Source organism: Protopterus annectens, chromosome 6.part0 (genome assembly GCF_019279795.1).
Source record: "Protopterus annectens isolate FY-2018-M chromosome 6.part0, PAN1.0, whole genome shotgun sequence".
Lineage (NCBI taxonomy): Eukaryota > Metazoa > Chordata > Ceratodontiformes > Protopteridae > Protopterus > Protopterus annectens.
The window spans coordinates 1,016,738,459-1,016,758,165 of record NC_056737.1 but is presented as its reverse complement, the minus strand read 5'-3'; the positions used below and the strand labels follow the sequence as shown (position 1 = coordinate 1,016,758,165).

At 39.9% G+C, this 19,707-nt stretch overlaps 1 non-coding gene across 1 annotated transcript; it reads left to right on the top strand.

Moving 5' to 3' along the window:
- The first annotated feature begins 7,815 nt into the window (after nt 1-7,815).
- LOC122805084 lies at nt 7,816-8,003 on the top strand. Its single transcript, XR_006365303.1, has one exon. It is a non-coding gene; the product is annotated as a U2 spliceosomal RNA (small nuclear RNA).
- Nucleotides 8,004-19,707: the final 11,704 nt, after the last annotated feature.

Genomic DNA, 19,707 nt, shown 5'->3' with positions numbered 1-19,707 from the left:
CTAAGACACTATCCTCAAAAAATAGGAAGCCAATCTGGTGGTCCCCTGCCATAAACAAACTTTACAACAGAAGGAGGAAACTGATGTGGAATAAGGCAAAGTCCCAAGACTGGAAAAACTCCCTTATCAGCCTCAACCAAAGGTTGAAATCCCTCATCAAATCCTCTAAAGCTAGCTATGAAAACAGAATTGCAGCAGATAGTAAAGACACCCACACGGCCTTCTATAGTTATGTAAAGAATCTCCATGGCAATACCCAGATTTGCTCTGAGATACTGCACAATGGTACCTCCTATACCGAGCCAAGAGATATTGCCAATATACTGGCCAATAGATTTAGTGCTAACGTTACCCTCCCCCCCAAAGGACCAATCACAATACCAGTAGATTGCTAGGCACCCAGTATTACTGCTGCACAGGTTAAAACAGCACTGTCCAAGGCCAAGGATAAAGCTTCTATGGGACCTGATAATATCCCTGGCTGTGTTTTACATGAACTACAGAGTGAACTGGCACCTCACCTGTGTGCCCTGTTCAATCACAGCCTCACCTCAGGCTTTGTGCCTAACGAATGGGACACTGCTACAGTCATCCCTCTCCACAAAGGAGGAGCAACTACAGACCATGGGAATTATTGCTCAATTAGCCTGATGAGTCTGATATGCAAAGCTATGGAACGCATCATCATGGACCTAATAAACAAGGATATAGGGAATCTACAAACTCTGGATCCTACACAGTTTGGTTTTGTGAAGGGTAGATTATGCCTGCTCAACTTGGTCGACTTCTTTGAGTCAGTCACCAGAGCTGTGGATGAAGGCAAGGTGGTTCATACAGCCTACCTTGATCTGACCAAGGCCTTTGATACCATTCCCCACTCAGGAATCATAGAAAAACTCACTAAGCTAGGTATCAACCCCTATATCACTAGGTGGGTTGCAAACTGGCTCACAGATAGAACCCACAGTGTGAAAGTAGCTGACTCCAAGTCAGACTGCCAACCAGTCACGAGTGGAGTCCCACAGGGTTTGGTCCTGGGTCCTCTACTGTTTGGTATCTACTTCTCTGAAGTCCAGGCCAACACGAAAGACTCTGGCTGAAAAAGTTCACAGACGATTGCAAGTTGAGAGCTATTATTAACTCCCCAAATAATGTTGACATCCTATAGAAAGGCCTCAATGACACCAATGGCTGGTGTCAGAACCAAGGCCTTAAGCTCAATGCCAAAAAATGTGTTGTCATCCCCCTTGGGAAAAACCCAGTTCCCTTGAATTACCACATTGATGGTAGTCCACTGAACACAGAAGGCGTTATAAGAGATCTGGGAACACAGGTTGACAGCAACCTCTCTTTTGACCACCATGTTGCCACTCTGGTCAGAAAGTCCTTCTACGTAGCACATCTCATTACTAAGGGTTTTGCATCCAGAAAGAAAGAGATCATTGTCTCCCTCTACTCTTCCCTCATTAGGCCAATCATCGAGTATGATGCTCCATTTGGCATGTACCTCACTAGACACCTGCAACAACTGGAGAGGCCGCAAAAGTACCTCACAAAGAGGATTCTAGGCCTTAAACACTTGTCCTATATGGACAGACTCAAAAAACTCCAACTATTCTCTATCTCATATCGCCTACTTAGAAGGGATGTCTGCTAGACTTACAAAGCCATGTCTAACCCAGCTCTGTTAGAAATGTTACATCTAAAGAAATCCCAATCTGTCTGCACTACACACTCCAGAGACCTCAACTTCATTACCACAATCAACAGAACAAGCTGGAGGGACAGGTTCATAACCTGGAGACTGCCCATGCTATTGAATAGACTTCCCATGCATGCCAAGCAGAGCACCTCACTGGCCTTCTTTAAGAGAAATCTTGAGTGGATTGGAAATAGAAAATTCATACCGGGGATCACTCCAGTGGCTCTACTCGACAGAGGCATTAGGAACTAAGGTCAGGTAGCATGATGCCAGGGTAATCCTATGGGTTAGGCTTGTAGAGGCTCCAGGGCCATTAATCTAGTACACACCTATGAACCTATAAACTACAATAACAAACAGATTGGAGGGGCCAGATCAATAAAGTTGCTGTATGCAAATGATGCGGTATTACAGGCAGACTCTGAGAAGGAACTTCATCAAAGGGTAGAGGAATGGAATTCAAAACTGAAGGCACATGGGATGAAACTGAGAACAGATAAGACAGTGGTAATGGCAGGAAATGGGGAAATCAGGAGAAGCTCAGAATTTAGATAGAAGGAAAAATTGCAGAACAGGTTAACAGCTTTAAATATCTGGGATTGGTGGTTGAGGAGAAGGGAAATTTAAATAAGGAGGTCAGTGTTGGTATCATAGGGGTTGCAGCCAACTGGCATAGAGTGTCTGGGGTAGTGTGTGACAGAAGAATGTCAAAGAATCTGGAAAAGTAAGGTGTACAAAACAGTGGTGTGACCAGTACTATTGTATGGTAGTACAGACACCTGGGCTGTAAAGGCAGAGCAAGTCAAAGCTAGAGGTGATGGAAGTGAAGTGCCTGAGAAGGGTGGTAGGATGCACTCTGTGGGACAGATGAAGAAATGAGGACATAAGAGCAGAAACCAAAGCAGCTGCAGTTGCAGTAAAGGTCAAAGAGAACAGATTACTGTATTTCAGGCATGTGTAGAAAAGCAGAAGACAATCTGGTGCAGAAGGTTTTGGACAGACAGTAAGATGGTTAGAGGAAATGATGGCATCCAGCAAAGAGGTAGATGGATCATATGAGAGAAGACCTGTGACAGTTAGGCACAAGTTTCGAAGAAGGTATGAGAGTGGCAGTAAATAAGGAGGTGGCTACAGTTGACACAACCCCTAACCTTATGTAGAAAATGAAAAAAAGGGGGTTGATGTTAATGATGGGGGTCAACATTTTGGGCTGTATTCCAAAAGGCCTGCTCTCTGCATACGTGACAACTTACACTGAGAGCAGATTTTTTGGAATCTGGCCCCTTGTGTAAGCCTGTTATAGACAGACTTTACACCAAAGTAAGTCACTTACACTGAAAACAAGCCTTTTGGAATCAGGGCAGACTTTAACTGAGAGCAGCTCTTTTGAAATATGCCCTTAATCCTGTTAAGAGAGTTGTAATACATTGAAGAGAGGACTGTGGACTAGGATTAGTACATCCTATAGCACAGTTAGCTTCATGACATTCCTTAATCCTGTTAAGAGAGGTGTAATACATTGAAAAGAGGACTGCGGACTAGGATTAGTACATCCTATAGCACAGTTAGCTTCATTACATTCCTTAATCCTGTTAAGAGAGGTGTAATACATTGAAAAGAGGACTGGGGACTAGAAGTAGTACATCCTATAGCATAGTTAGCTTCATGACATTCCTTAATCCTGTTAAGAGAGGTGTAATACATTGAAAAGAGGACTGCGGACTAGGATTAGTACATCCTATAGCATAGTTAGCTTCATGACATTCCTTAATCCTGTTAAGAGAGGTGTAATACATTGAAAAGAGGACTGCGGACTAGGATTAGTACATCCTATAGCATAGTTAGCTTCATGACATTCCTTAATCCTGTTAAGAGAGGTGTAATACATTGAAAAGAGGATCTGGACTAGGATTAGTACATCCTATAGCATAGTTAGCTTCATGACATTCCTTAATCCTGTTAAGAGAGGTGTAATACATTGAAAAGAGGACTGCGGACTAGGATTAGTTCGTCCTATAGCATAGTTAGCTTCATGACATTCCTTAATCCTGTTAAGAGAGGTGTAACACATTGAAAAGAGGACTGCGGACTAGGATTAGTACGTCCTATAGCACAGTTAGCTTCATGACATTCCTTAATCCTGTTAAGAGAGGTGTAATACATTGAAAAGAGGACTGTGGACTAGGATTAGTACGTCCTATAGCATAGTTAGCTTCATGACATTCCTTAATCCTGTTAAGAGAGTTGTAATACATTGAAAAGAGGATCATGGACTAGGATTAGTACATCCTATAGCATAGTTAGCTTCATGACATTCCTTAATCCTGTTAAGAGAGGTGTAATACATTGAAAAGAAGACTGCGGACTAGGATTAGTACATCCTATAGCATAGTTAGCTTCATGACATTCCTTAATCCTGTTAAGAGAGGTGTAATACATTGAAAAGAAGATCATGGACTAGGATTAGTACATCCTATAGCATAGTTAGCTTCATGACATTCCTTAATCCTGTTAAGAGAGGTGTAATACATTGAAAAGAAGATCATGGACTAGGATTAGTACGTCCTCTAGCACAGTTAGCTTCATGACATTCCTTAATCCTGTTAAGAGAGGTGTAATACATTGAAAAGAGGATCATGGACTAGGATTAGTACATCCTACAGCACAGTTAGCTTCATGACATTCCTTAATCCTGTTAAGAGAGGTGTAATACATTGAAAAGAGGATCATGGACTAGGATTAGTACATCCTATAGCACAGTTAGCTTCATGACATTCCTTAATCCTGTTAAGAGAGGTGTAATACATTGAAAAGAGGACTGCAGACTAGGATTAGTACATCCTATAGCACAGTTAGCTTCATGACATTCCTTAATCCTGTTAAGAGAGGTGTAATACATTGAAAAGAGGACTGTGGACTAGGATTAGTACATCCTATAGCATAGTTAGCTTCATGACATTCCTTAATCCTGTTAAGAGAGGTGTAATACATTGAAAAGAAGACTGCGGACTAGGATTAGTACATCCTATAGCATAGTTAGCTTCATGACATTCCTTAATCCTGTTAAGAGAGGTGTAATACATTGAAAAGAAGATCATGGACTAGGATTAGTACATCCTATAGCATAGTTAGCTTCATGACATTCCTTAATCCTGTTAAGAGAGGTGTAATACATTGAAAAGAAGACTGCGGACTAGGATTAGTACATCCTCTAGCACAGTTAGCTTCATGACATTCCTTAATCCTGTTAAGAGAGGTGTAATACATTGAAAAGAGGACTGCGGACTAGGATTAGTACGTCCTATAGCATAGTTAGCTTCATGACATTCCTTAATCCTGTTAAGAGAGGTGTAATACATTGAAAAGATGACTGGGGACTAGGATTAGTACATCCTATAGCATAGTTAGCTTCATGACATTCCTTAATCCTGTTAAGAGAGGTGTAATGCATTGAAAAGAGGACTGTGGACTAGGATTAGTACATCCTATAGCATAGTTAGCTTCATGACATTCCTTAATCCTGTTAAGAGAGGTGTAATACATTGAAAAGAAGACTGCGGACTAGGATTAGTATGTCCTATAGCATAGTTAGCTTAATGACATTTATTCTGGATTCATAAAATAGTTATTGAGGATAAAACCAGTTACCTTAGAAGAATCTTGGGAGAAAAAATAAACATTTAAAAAGTATGGAAAGGGGAAAAAAAGAAAGAAATACCTTCTTAAGTAGCTTATAAATGCCTGGCTTGAAATGTCCTGTTTAGACACAAGACATCATTAGACTTAGAACCCCCCCTGGTCATTTGTCTGTTAATAATCTATGAAGCTATGAATATTTACAAAAGAATAAACAAATAAACAAAATGATTACGAAATGAGAAAAAGGTGGAAACAGTTTGGAATAAAGTTAAAGGTTTAAGGAAGGAACGGTAAGGGGATTTTTTTTAATAAACTGAAAATATAGGACGGTAAGAGAAGTCACATAAAAAGCAATAAAAGAGATAAGAACAAGAGTTAAAAAATTATTTTAAAGTGCACAATATTATGTAGCATCTGATTATTCAAAAGTCGCCAGTCAAACCAGAAATGAAGTATAAGCAAATGAAAATATGTGGGATGCGTAATGTTGAAGAGACTTGGTCCATTTCTTTCTTGAATGCCAAAGAGAAGAATGCATACGGAATTTATGTTTACAAACAATTTAGATATGATGTTTTCACTAATATAAAAATGGATGTGGTTATGCATGGTTACTATGGTGATGTTAGGTTTGATAATATTGATTTATTTGGCAGAATTTCTACTACTGTTATACGGACTCTATTTTATATGAGTTGTTAAGTATTACTGTAAAATCAGATTTGGAATGCACATTTAGCAATTCTTAAAAAAATGGTTATGGAGGAAAAGTTGTGAGATGAGGGAGAAATAACATGGTAGTATATATGTTTTTGATATATGCTTGTTATTTAAATATGGTGTATCCTTGATTTTTTGCTTTGATTTATTATGACGTTATATATGCATGTGTGTAAATAAAGTCCCCTACTCTTTCTGATGAGTGCCTTGGGATGGTTTACATCCACTTGATGTATTACCAAGTCAAGAAGATGGTACCTCACCTCATCCTATGAATGACACACTCAGGAGTGAAGCAGCACTTTCATGTTGTACTGCAGTGTCAGCAACCCATCTACCTGGAGTGGAAACAGAACCCACAGTCCTCTGCATCAAAGGCAAATATTCTATCTCTTACAACACTGACACTGAAATAGGCAAATAACTGAAATAGAATAGCTTTATGAACACGTATTTCAGTCTTTTTTAACGCTTTCATTAGCCCCTGTCTTTGGGAGGGGGTATACAAATGTTCTTAGCTGCCTCATCTTGAATTGATCATGCATTACACTAGGCATGAATTGGATGCCTTGGGTTGTAAGAATTTTTTTTGTGGCATTCCAACTCTCAAAGGTAGTAACACTAGTTCTAGGAACTCCTTCTGGGAACGTTGTTGCATCATTGGTGACTACCACTGTGTAAGTATGGCCTTTTTTTTATTTCACAAGTAGACCTACAAGGTCCATTGTTATTCACTCACATACAACTACTGTTATAAGTGTGGTTATCAAACAGTTCCTATATTTCAGGTGAGGTCTGTTTCTTTGCATTCTGGGCAGTAAAACACAGGTAAAATTCTAGTATTTATTTTTATTAATTCCAGTGTCTGCCCAAAACATAACAGCCATCTTCATCATGAGAAGACTAAAAAGTTTTGTTACCAGTTATCAGCTTAGCATTTATTCTCTATTTTAGTTAGTCCACAAAGAAAGTCAATTTTAATTAAAACTGTAACTATGAAGTAGACCTTTTCCAGTCAGTAGCCTCCTCTTCAGCTCTTATCGTGTTTTCTCTGCTTCTACTTTGGCCGTCATCTTCCCAGTAGGCAGTTTTAAAATTAACCTGGGTTATACAGAGCAATATTCTAAGCATAAGGGAGGCGGGCTATAGCTTCATCCTGAAAAGAAGATTCTGCTTTATCTCATTCATCTAATTCCTGTTCGAGAAAGGGCAATAAATGAAAGTAATTATCTTTGATCTTATGGGTTGTTATATTTCCTGTTGCCAAGTTAGCTTTATTTTAGCTGTAGAGTCTTGCTTTTGTACTTTTGTTTTTTCTATGAATGTGCTCGGTATATTTTTAAGTTTCTATATTTGTTTCTGTTCCCCTAATTGAGTCCTTTTTTATCGGCCTTAGTAGTAGTAGACGGTAGTATGCAGAGCTGTCGTTGCCATCCCCAGATCTTGTGTCCTCCTGAACTTAAAGCTGAGAAGCAAAAATACATAAATAAGTAAACAAATAATAAGCTAATTCTACGTTTAAAACTGTAGTAAGCAGCTTGCCACAACTTGTATTATCAATAAAGAGCTAAAGTGCATAAGTCCTGACCACCAAAGCAGTATCGATTTTCAATACTGACCCTATGAAATACCTGTACAGACTGGTGGTACTCTACCAATCAGTTGTCATCTGCCACTTTTGCCCCTTTTACCCTACCCTAGCTGCACCTCTCTAGGGCTGCTGTTATTGACAGAGTATCCTTAAGTATTCCAATAACACTTCTAGACCTTTTGGTTAAGATCAAGTGCAGGATCTGTTCTTTTTCTCAGTTTAACAGTGAAGAATTCCATTTCAAAATCTGTTCACTGTTAATATCTATTTGCTATTTATTTATTAGACTTTGTTTATTGTGTTATCCAACTGGCATAAGTTGTACCTTTTCAGCTGAAGCCTGGAATTGCCATACCTCTCTACCGCTTAGTACAAGAAATCTGGAAAATGCTTAAAATAATGGAGGGACAAAGGCTCAAAAATAGGGTAATATTTTACATATTGCTCCTTTGAACTTATACAATTGTTAGAACAGCGGGATTTGTGTTAGCATGCATTTTCTGATTATATGAAGTCTGAAATTCAAATGTCATTTTTTAATGACTTCAATCCTCAGTGATTAGACAGAAAACCACAATTTTTATGAGCAACAGACCAAAAATATAAGGCAAAAATCTGGACATACTGCAAAAATATGGACAGGTGAAAGGTATGCCTGGAAAGAAAAACATTAAGTTTAAATATATGTAGAAACGGTACAAAAAGCAAGTAGAAAAAATTACAACCACTTAAATGTAAAATAATTAATGCTAATAGAACATATAGAAAAACATAAACTGTGTTTTACAAAACATAACATATCATAGGTTCATAGGTTCATAGGTTCATACTAGGCTATCTGCCCTAGGGCATTTATAAGCCTAGCCAGAGTGTGTTTGGCTTTCGCCACCCATTTTAAAATAATTTTGCTATGCCCTTTTTCGAGGTTAGTATACTGTGCCTCCGTCTAACAGTGACACAGAAGTGATAACCAGGGTAAACCTATGATCTCCCTTCCACTCATCAAGATTCCTCTTGAAGAGAGTCAGTGAGGGACTCTGCCTAACCTGGACTGGGAATTTATTCCAGAGTGAAGGGAGCCTCTGGGTTATGAATCTGTCCCTCCAGCATGTCCTATTTATTTCAGTGCTGAGGTTCAAGTCTCTCAAGCGCGTAGCTCGATGGGATTTGGATTTTCTGAGGTGCAGCATGTCCATTAATTCCGGGTTGGACATGGCTTTATATGTCAGGCACAGATCGCCTCTGAGCAGGTGGTATGCCACTGAGTAGAGCTGGAGTTTCTTTAACCGGGCAGCATATGGCATCTGTTTGAGCCCTTTGATCCTCTTGGTGAGGTACTTTTGGGGTCTTTCCAGTTACTGCAGATGTCTGGTAAGGTACATCCCAAAAGGGGCATTGTACTCAATTATGGGCCTGATGAGGGATGAGTAAAGAGGCATGATGACCTCCCCTGATCTAGATGTGAATCTCTTCATGATTAGGTGGGCTATATAAAATGTTTTTCTAACCACTTTGGCCACGTGGTTGTCAAATGAGAGATTGCTATCAACTTGGGTCCCCAGGTCCCTAATTACTTCTTCGGTACTTAATGGATTACCACCTATGTGGTAATTTGTGGGCACTTTGTTTTGTTTTTGCCAAAGGGGATGACTATACACTTTTTGGCGTTTAGCTTGAGGCCATTGCTCTGGCACCAGTTGTCTGTTTCTATGAGGCCCTTTTGGAGGATGCTTGTGTCGGCTGGAGTGTCGATTATGGCGCCCAGTTTGCAGTCATCTGCAAACTTGGTCAGCCACAGTCCTTCCATGTTGGCCTGTACCTCCGAGAAATATATACTGAACAAGAGAGGTTCCAGGACTGAGCCTTGTGGGATGCCACTTGTAACTGGTTTGGAGTCTGACATGGCTCCAACAATTCTAACCATGTGGGTTCTGTCCTTGAGCCAGTTTGCAACCCATCTAGTGACATAGGGGTTTATATTTAAGCTGGTGAGCTTATCTATAATGCCCGAGTGGGGTATTGTATCGAAAGCTTTTGCGAGGTCCAGGTAGGCTGTGTGGACCACCTTCCCCTCATCAATGGCCTTAGTGACTGTTTCAAAGAAATCAACCAGGTTTAAGAGGCAGGATCTGCCCTTAACAAAGCCAAACTGGGTAGGATCCAGTGTCTGTAGGTCCTCAATATCTTTATTTATGAGGTCCATGATGATCCTTTCCATAGCTTTGCAGACCAAGCTAGTCAGGCTTATGGGGCGATAGTTTCCAGGATCCGTTGAGGCACCACCTTTGTGGAGATGGACCACTGTTGCTGTACGCCACTCTTTGGGTACATATCCTGTAGTAAGGCTGAGATTGAACAGTAGTTTTATGTTTGGGGTTAGCTCTTCTTGGAGTTCATGTAGGACGCAGCCCGGGACACCGTCTGGTCCCATTGATGCTGTGTTTTTTGCTTTGGAGAGGGCAGCTCTTACCTGAGCATCTGAGATGTCAGGGGGGCAGCACTCTGCTGGGAGAGATATTTTCCCTTTTGGTGGGGAGGGTGGGGAGAAGTTTGCGCTGAATCTGCCAGCTAGGATGTTGGCAATGTCTGTGGGTTCAATGTATTTTTTGTCATTTTGGACTAATTTTGAGCATATCTAGGAATTCCCACCCAGGTTCCTAACATAACTAAAGAAAGCCCTGCGATTATCCTTAGTGTCCTGTGCAATTTTTCTCTCAAAGCTGGCCTTAGACGATTTTATGAGTGCCCGTAGTTTTTTGCTAATACTGATCAGAGATGCCTTCCCTTTTTGGGATTTTGCTCTATCATGTAGTAGCTTCCTCCTTCTATTGTATAGTTTGTTTATGGCTGGAGTCCACCAGACAGGACGTCTGCCTTTGGAGGATTGGGACTTGGTTTTATTTGGGATTGCATGATTCATGCATTCCTGAAGGTGTTCATAGAATGCATTTATAAAAGATTCTGCGGTCTGGGCCGAATTTTCCACAAGCCCGGGGGCTTTGAAGGATTCCACCTCGGTTTTGAGGAGTGTGAAATTTGCATTAGAGAAGTTTTTCACTGTGGTTTTCAGGGCAGGGGGTGGAGTCAGGATGTGAATATCCAGTGAGATTAGTTTATGGTCTGATCTTACCAATGAGGGATACACTTCTGGTCTGGAGCATAGAGGCCCCATGTTGGTGATGATCAGGTCCAGTATGTTTTCCCCTCTTGTGGGAGTGGTAACAAGTTGTTCCATAGCATTTGAGTTTATAAATTCTAGGAACCTTTGGGCTAGGGTGTTGGAGCTAGAGTAATGCTCCCAGTCTATGTTTGGGTAGTTGAAGTCGCCCAATATAATGGTTTTTGGAGAGACCTTCATATTTTCCAGTGTTCTCAGGAAGGAGGAGTGGGGTTCCTGGGTTTGGGAGGGTGGTCTGTAGCAGGCTATAAACTGGAAAGCAGTTTTATCCACTGTTAGTTGCACATGGATAGTCTCTGATGCTTCGTGCTGTGCCACCAACCTGGAGGTGTGGGTATCTTTGACGAATATTGATACTCCCCCTCCTTTTGTGGTTCGGTCCAAGTTTTGGGGCCGAAAAGCATGTTATGAGGTATAACCTGGTAGTGCTGGGGTGCTCTCGGGAGCCTTGAACCAGGTTTCTGTTACTGCACAGATATCAATGTTCTCCATGCTAAGGAGAGTTTTGAGTGCGTGCATCTTGAGGTTTAGACTTCTGGCGTTGAGTAGCATTACTCTTAGTTTCTTATCCCTTGTGATAGCTATGGAGGTGGGTTTGTCTTTTGAGCCTTGCCTAAAAAAGGCACTATGGGGGTAGCAAGAGCCTTTGCCACTATCAGAAAGCCCAGGGGTGACAGGTGCAAGCCGTCCCTAGCGAAGCATCATGGCTTGTCGAGCATATCATCTCAGGCTGACAGGCATTGGATCCCCTTTGAATGACACCAATACTTAAGCCAATTGTTGAAATTGATCATCTTGTCTTCGTATTGTGGTATCATTCTTGGTGAGGGTAAGATGCTACTCAAGGTCAGGGTCATACCGGCCTGGGCTACATGCTCAGAGAGCTCCTCTATGGCTCTTTTCATGTAGTCCAGGGAGGTACATCTCAGGTCATTCACACCAGCATGGACAATGACTGAGTCATATTTGTACTTGCCTTGGAGTGACCTGAGTGCTTGTGTTATGTTGCGGATCCTAGCGCCCGACGGGCAGCTCACCATGACCTTCTCCTTGTTCAGCCTGGTGAGCGGGACGTCAGTGTGCCTGACGATAGAGTCACCTATTACAAGTGTATCAGGTGTGTTGTTTAGCCTTAAGGGCTGTGACTGTTCAGCACACTGGCTTTGTGAGCTATGTGTTGTACGTGTTTTGTTTTGGGTTAGCGGTTGCTTGGGTGTCTGCTTTGGACGTCTCTGCTGCTTAGGCAGATTTTTATTTAGAGCCTCCGAGTATGTTTTTGTGTGTTTCTGTGTTTGGTTTGCTGTCGTGGTAGGTCTATGTCAGACTGGAATTGTAGTGAGTGTGGTTTCCTTCTCCTCCTGACTGGTTACGCCAGTACTGAGTTGAGAGAGCTTAGCCTCCAGTATGGCTATATGGTTGTATCTCTCACGTGTTGGAATTTGTTGGGAGGAGGAGAGGGTTGTCTGTGTACATGAGGCAGTTGTAACATTGCCTCAAGATTCCCAGATTCACCAGCTGGACCAGAGAGGAGATTGACAACTGACCTTTGGACATGCTAGAATAGTACTGGGAATTCCTTTATAATTGAAAAAAAAGGGCTAATGGGGAACAAGGTACTCAAAGGGAGTTTGTGAGGGTGTAGTGCTTTTAATTTTTTAGTGCTGACTTATATAATTGCTTTAGTGGGCAAGTGCCAGATAACTTAAATGCAATGTGTTACAGGTAATTTAAATGCAAAAATGACAAACAGTAACTTTCTTTCAAGTGAAACAAGGAAATAAGTACATTAAGCAATGCAGATATCACTAGGGATCCGCAGAAGCACTGAAAAGCCGCGTTTTAGGTGGAATTAGTGTTTCAGGGAAATAACAAGCAAACAAACAACAAGCATACAAACAAAGCTAGATTCAGCAGGCCTGGATCTAGTCTATGCTACAGCAAACAAGGTGTACCAATTTCAATAAGAAACAGTTCAAATATGCAGGCACTATAAGCCTTTAACCAGAAATTCCCAGCTCAGAAGGGTAGAGTCCAGCCTCTCCTCCCACAAGAGTGCAGACCACGAACCTTCTTAATGTAAAATAACTGGCCTGAAGCCCGAGTGCTTAAACCAGAACTAATATACTTTTAGAATAACAGACACTGAGCCCTCAATCAGCAGTTCCCAACTTAGAAGGATGTAAGCTATCTGTCCTGCCACCACAGTGCAGGCCACAAACCTTCCTAATGTAAAACAACTGGTCTGAAGCCCAAGTGCTTAATCCAAAAGACTTAGAATGATAGCTACACTTTAATCAAGTTACTACCAAGCAGTAATAAATACAATTGAATACTTTAAAGAATGCCTGGATTAGTGCTCAAGTTATACAAACAAAGCTAGATTCAGCAGGCCTGGATCTTGTCTATGCTACAGCAAACAAGGTGTACCAATTTCAGTAAGAAGCAGTTCAAATATGCAGGCACTATAAGCCTTTAACCAGAAATTCCCAGCTCAGAAGGGCAGAGTCCAGCCTCTCCTCCCACAAGAGTGCAGACCACGAACCCTTCTAATGTAAAATAACTGGCCTGAAGCCCAAGTGCTTAAACCAGAATTAATACACTTTTAGAATAACAGACACTGAACCCTCAATCAGCAGTTCCCAACTTAGAAGAATGTAAGCTACTTGTTCTGCCACCACAGTGCAGACCACAAACCTTCTTAATGTAAAACAACTGCTCTGAAGCCCAAGTGCTTAAACTAAAAGGCTTAGAATGAGATACACCAAGCAGTAATAAATAAAATTCAGTACTTTTAAGATGACGCAAAAGCAAAATAAAGTAGGAAGAAACACAAATACAGTAAAAGCAATAGATAAAAAATGCAAGTCATGAATAAAATTGAATATATGAGTACATTAATGGCTCAAAACAAAGAAAGTGGAAGGTAAGAAAAGAGAAAATCATTTGCAAGGGCAAGCTTTTAAATAACTAGTTTTGATGATAACACAGTTGTTATTATCATTATGGATAATATATAATTATTGACCATGAGATGGGTAAGGCCAATCTCTATCCAAATGCGATAGGTTAATTGATCACAAAAAAGGGAAATTAGTTAGTCTTAAAAGTGCCCACAAGGGCAGCTACTCTAGTACTTACCTATGAACCCATGGGGAAAAAAAGTATTTAAGTAACGTTGTGGAAGTGATAATTATAAAACAGTATAAAGGAGGAATGAGATAAGTGGCCATGATTAAGGGACGACACCAGGAGGTAGGTAGATGTGCCATTAGAGCAAGTGGTTGCATCTTGCACTGAATGTGGCAGATGTTGAAATAAAGTATTAATAGATAAGCTGAGTAAGAGGATGGTTGGAGAAGATGGAGCAAGTGGAAGTGGAATTATTTTAGTGAAGAGAGACCGAAAGGTGTCAGTGTATGGTTTGTTGCTGGGTAGAGAGACATGCAGAAGGGATATATATTCTATCACTGAGCAGAATGTCATTTCCAGCAGAGTATTTTGAGCTGGGCAGGCCATCTAATGGTGCTATTGCAGCAGGGTAATTAGCCATACTTTAAGAAGTGAGTCATTAGACATGAAGTTGTTGTTTTACACTAATCCTGCTTCAAAACACGTCTTTTCCTGGACTAGGTGACAAGTGATGTCATATTCCTTAGGCTCTAAATAACTATAAAAAACAAAATTACTGTAATGAAATGATGGGTAATGATCTTTCATTGAAACTGATTCTTGGTACGTAACAGTTTATTTGCTGAGAAAATATGTGAGGGAATTCAAACTTGTTTATAAATGGACACTCATACAGGTGTTGTGAAAATAGCATCTGCAGCTGCAGCATGACATCATCTACTATAAGAAGCAAGTTCATCAAATTACTGCTAAAATGTCCATATGCTTGCAAAATAAATATCTTGAGAGATGCATGCAGGTAAGTAAAAATGTCATCCTATTAAACTGCTTAATTAAAAAGCACTTTAACAGAAACACCACATCACCCCACACTAGTTTACAAGGGAGGAAAGAGGTCTTAATTAAATGTTCTTAATTTAAAGCAGCTTTCATTGATAGGATTTTGTTAAGCCTACATTTTAAATAAATTCCAGATTGAGCTGACATCACATTTCTGAAAACAGCAATTTATTGTCTTTACTACAGGCAGAAATCTAGAGAGGTAAAATAAAGCAAATATATTGCTCCCACCAACAAATATGCATTCTCTGATTAAATATTGGCCAATGTGTTAATTTCTATGTTATCTGCATTTTCTAAAATTGTGTTCATATCTTCTTGTATTGTTACCTGCATAAAAGTCCTTAGAGTTTAAATATCATTAGGGATAGCATGCATTCCTGTTGTCACAGAAAAACAACAGCACGCATTTAATGTATTTACAAACATCATAAGTGCAATGTTTAAAAGTTCCCTTAGATTTAATATTTAGTTTTTGTATCATATGTGGAAATACTGAGTTAAAAATAATCAAATTATTTTTCATATTGTTAACAAGGCTTTGATATATTTCCTAATCGTGTTATTGACTAAGCAAAGATCGGTGAGAAGTGGAAATTAAATGACAATATCAGTGAGTTCCTTTTTTTATTGAAATTTTATCGATAATCAAAATAATAAACTATGTGATACATTGGTAAAAACCAACAGAATGTGTATAATTCATAAAGCTTTTAAATAAGAATATGCAAGCATAGTCTGCAGATGAAAGACAATGGGCCAGATTCCAAAAAAGGTTTCAAACAGTGCAGCACAACAAAGAAAGACATCAGAGCAGCAGTGGTGAACACAGTTCTATAATGTATGCTAAAATAAGGCCAAGTAATTATCTTTTCAACAAAGGGTGATTCCACGCACACCTGTCAGATTCCAAAACACAAAGGAACGCCTTCTGAAAGCACTCAGCAGAGTTGTATGTATTTTATCTTAATGTCACTATATTCTACATATTCCTAGGAAATTCTGCTGAATTTGCAAACTTTATTTAAAAAAATGCAATTAGCATTTAATGCACTACAGCAGGCTGGGGTATGGCAAGCCATGCTGCAGGTCGACCTGCAAATGCATCCCAGAGGGTACCAAGCCAGGCTACAATTAAGCCAACTCTGTGACCAGGAAATAATAGACAGATATAGATTAGACAGAGAGCTGGTGCAGGCCGTGTGTAGGACATGTGCACCCCAGATGTGTGCTTGTCATCTGTGAGGGTAACCCAATACTGACAGAAATAAAAGTGTGTCTGGGTCTGGGTATACTGGCCTCTGGGACATATCAGTGGCATATGGGAGATGCTATAGGAGTGTCCCAGATAGCTGTCAGTCACATTCTCTCACATTTTCTGACAGAAATGTGCACCAATGTGGCTGCCAACAACACTCATGGAGTGAAGATCTGTCATGCAACATTTCTATGCCATAGCAAACTTCACCCACATCTTTGATGCAACAGCCTGCCCTCATGTCCCAATTAAAACCCCAGCTGTGCCTAATGCTGAATAGAAAGAAGTGGTTATCACTCAATTGTCAGGTGGTGTGCTCAGCAAATGGCCATGTTACCAGTGTCATGGCAACACACCCTAGTAGTGTGCATGATGCTGCAGTATGGAGGGAAAGTGGTCTGAGTGTCACTCTCCAACATAGTGAAGTACCTGAGGGAATACTGCTTAGTAGATACAAGACCACAGCTATGATGTAATACAGGACCATAGCTAAGATGTAATACAAGACCACAGCTATGATGTGAGCAGAATCTAGACCTGTCAACATTTAGTATGAGGACAATATACATGGTATCTCCTTCCCAGAAACAGGTCACCGTGGTTATCCACTGGAGCCTTAGCTGATAATGCAATACAGAGTCCCATCAACTGCTGACAAAGATGCATACAGCAGAGCACACACTGTGACGCAAAACACCATCAAGTGTGTTTGGCATGCTGAAAGCAAGATTCTGACGTCTGAACTCATCCAGGGCTGCATTACAATACACAACAAAAAAAGCCTCACAGATGGTCACCATGAGTGTCATGTTACACAAGATGGTAACAGTAAATCATGGTGGCTTGCCAGCTGCAGGTGTGGGTGACCTCCCTCAAGAACCCCAGATGTCTAATGAAGACATATCAGAGTTATCACAGGATGATCAGGAGGACACAGGACTGAGAAGAAATAGTTGTGAGTGAAGAAGGATATGGCCATATGTCCTAGCTCAGGCAACATGGCAGTGTGTAACATACACCTTTGAGTCATGACAAGCCAGTCGTGCCAATATACACAGACCTGACAGTGATATTCATGTGTTGTCTAACCACAGCAGCTCAGATTAATAGAAATAAGCCGTTACTTGTTCACATTGAGCATCATACATAAACAGAAGCATTAGGTATACAAGCAGGAACATATACACAACACTGAGAGGAAACATCAATGCAGGAAGATTCTCTGCAAGGCACATCACCAGAGAGGATCACAGAGGCAAATGTGTGGGATGCAGGAAGTGTGCACAATAGAAGACATGATTGGACAGGTAGGATATCCTCATATAGATAAACGGCATGGAATGGCACCCTGAAAACACTCACTAAAGAAATCTAGGGCCATGAAGTGTATGGAAATGTATCAGCAAAAATATACTCAAAAACTAATATTGATGCATCACACATAGCATTGTGTGATATGCAACAGTGTGTTACAATGCACTAAGACTATTACAATAGCATGAGTAATTACAAATATTCCAAGGATTGGCCAAAAAGAAAATAAATACAAACAAGCATCACGTCCCATGCCTGATATGCAATGTTATGCAGAAGGAAATGTTGTGATGCACAGGCTATTGCTGCAACACGACTTAGTCACAGATAATAATATGTACACACATGCAGAGTGTCAATGACAGTGACTAAGAAATGAAAAACATAGCGTGTGCCCGTGCAGCCAGAAAGGAATAAACTCAGAACAACCAAATGGCTCATGTAGTATGCTGGGGAATCCAAAATCCAACTCAGCAAACAACTACCATCCACTTAGGAATCAGTCTACAAAAGATATATATAAAAAAAAAAACATGCAAAAGCCTTTCAATGAGGTCTTAAAAATCCAAAGTTGTTGCACATATAGACACCACAATAAAAAACAAAGAATTGACTTTCCTAATAAAAACAGTTATGGTATAGCACTTTTGTCCCTTCTGAAACTAAGGATATCTTCAGAACCCAGGTTGGGGCATGTGTAGTACCATATTAAAATGCCATAAGTGACACAGGTGTGCATTCAGAGACATGCAGTATCATATTAAAATGCCATAAGTAACACAGGTAAGTATACAGAGGCATGTGCAGTACCATATTAAAATGCCCGAACATTTACTTGAGACGGCAATCCGTCTCCACTATGTTGAACCAGACAAGAAGTGAAACTGGACTCGAACAAGGATAAAATTGATTTATTCAGTTAAAAAAATAGCAAACATGGATCGCATAAAGTGAATGGTTAAGCGCTTTCATCTGCTGGATGCAGACTTCCTCAGAACACTATGTGAACAGATCAAAACCAATTTTAAAAACTTTTTGGTGCCACTTTTTTGAAAAAAAACACTCAGCTCAAATAAATGGAATTAATTTAAAGCACCAGTACATATATCTTAAATGCCATTCATACATATCTAATATCTTCATATTTCACCAATATAAAAGTTTAAAAAATAATAAACAAACATCTAAAAAACATATGTACTATGGCTAAAAATAATATAATAACCTACAATTTGATGCCATCTATCAAGATGTCAAAAACATGTCTGCAATACATACTATAAACAATATAATACAGTGTATAAAAACAACTAATAAAAAACATTTTTTGCAAACACTTAACAAACATCCTAACAACCACCCTCATCACTAGTAACAATAAAAATATAAACTAATCTATAATAACTGCAAGAAAGGTTTAATGGAAATAAAATCATTAATGCCAGGATTTTTTGTGACATCAGTCAAAATTTGCCATGCACTCTCCCTTTTGCCTAGGAGTGCTTTGTAATTACCCCCCCCCCCCGAGGGGAAATATTCACTTGATCTGTTATGGCAAATATAAAACTATGTGTCTCTCCGTTCTTGCTAATGTGTCTATACAGAGCATTCTTCATATCTTTAACCTTAATCCTGTACAAATGCTCATATATCTGCTTCCTAAGCTGCCTTTCAGTTTTTCCTATGTAAAAGGCCGTACAGGATGTACATTTGGCTAGATATACTATATTTCTACTGTTACAATTTCCTTTTCTAAACTTAACATATGTTTTATTAATGTCATCCAATTTACATTCACTAACTTCATTAATGGCATAACGCATATTAAAATGCCATAAGTAACACAGGTGTGCATGCAGAGGCATGTGCAGTACCCACAGGACTGCATACAGAGGCATGTGTAGTACCATATTAATATGCCATAGGTGACACAAGTGTGCATACAGAGGCATGTGCAGCACCATATTAATATGCCATAAGTAACACAGATCTGCATGCAGAGGCATGTGCAGTACCATATTAATATGTCATAAGTAACACAGGTCTGCATACAGAGGCATGTGCAGTACCATATTAATATGTCATAAGTAACACAGGTCTGCATACAGAGGCATGTGCAGTACCATATTAAAATGCCATAAGTAAGACAGGTCTACATACAGAGGCATGTGCAGTACCATATTAAAATCCCATAAGTAACACAGGTCCACATACAGAGGCATGTGCAGTACCATATTAAAATGCCATAAGTAACACAGGGGTGCATAAAAAGGCATGTGCAGTACCATATTAAAATGCCATAAGTAAGACAGGTCTGCATACAGAGGCATGTGCAG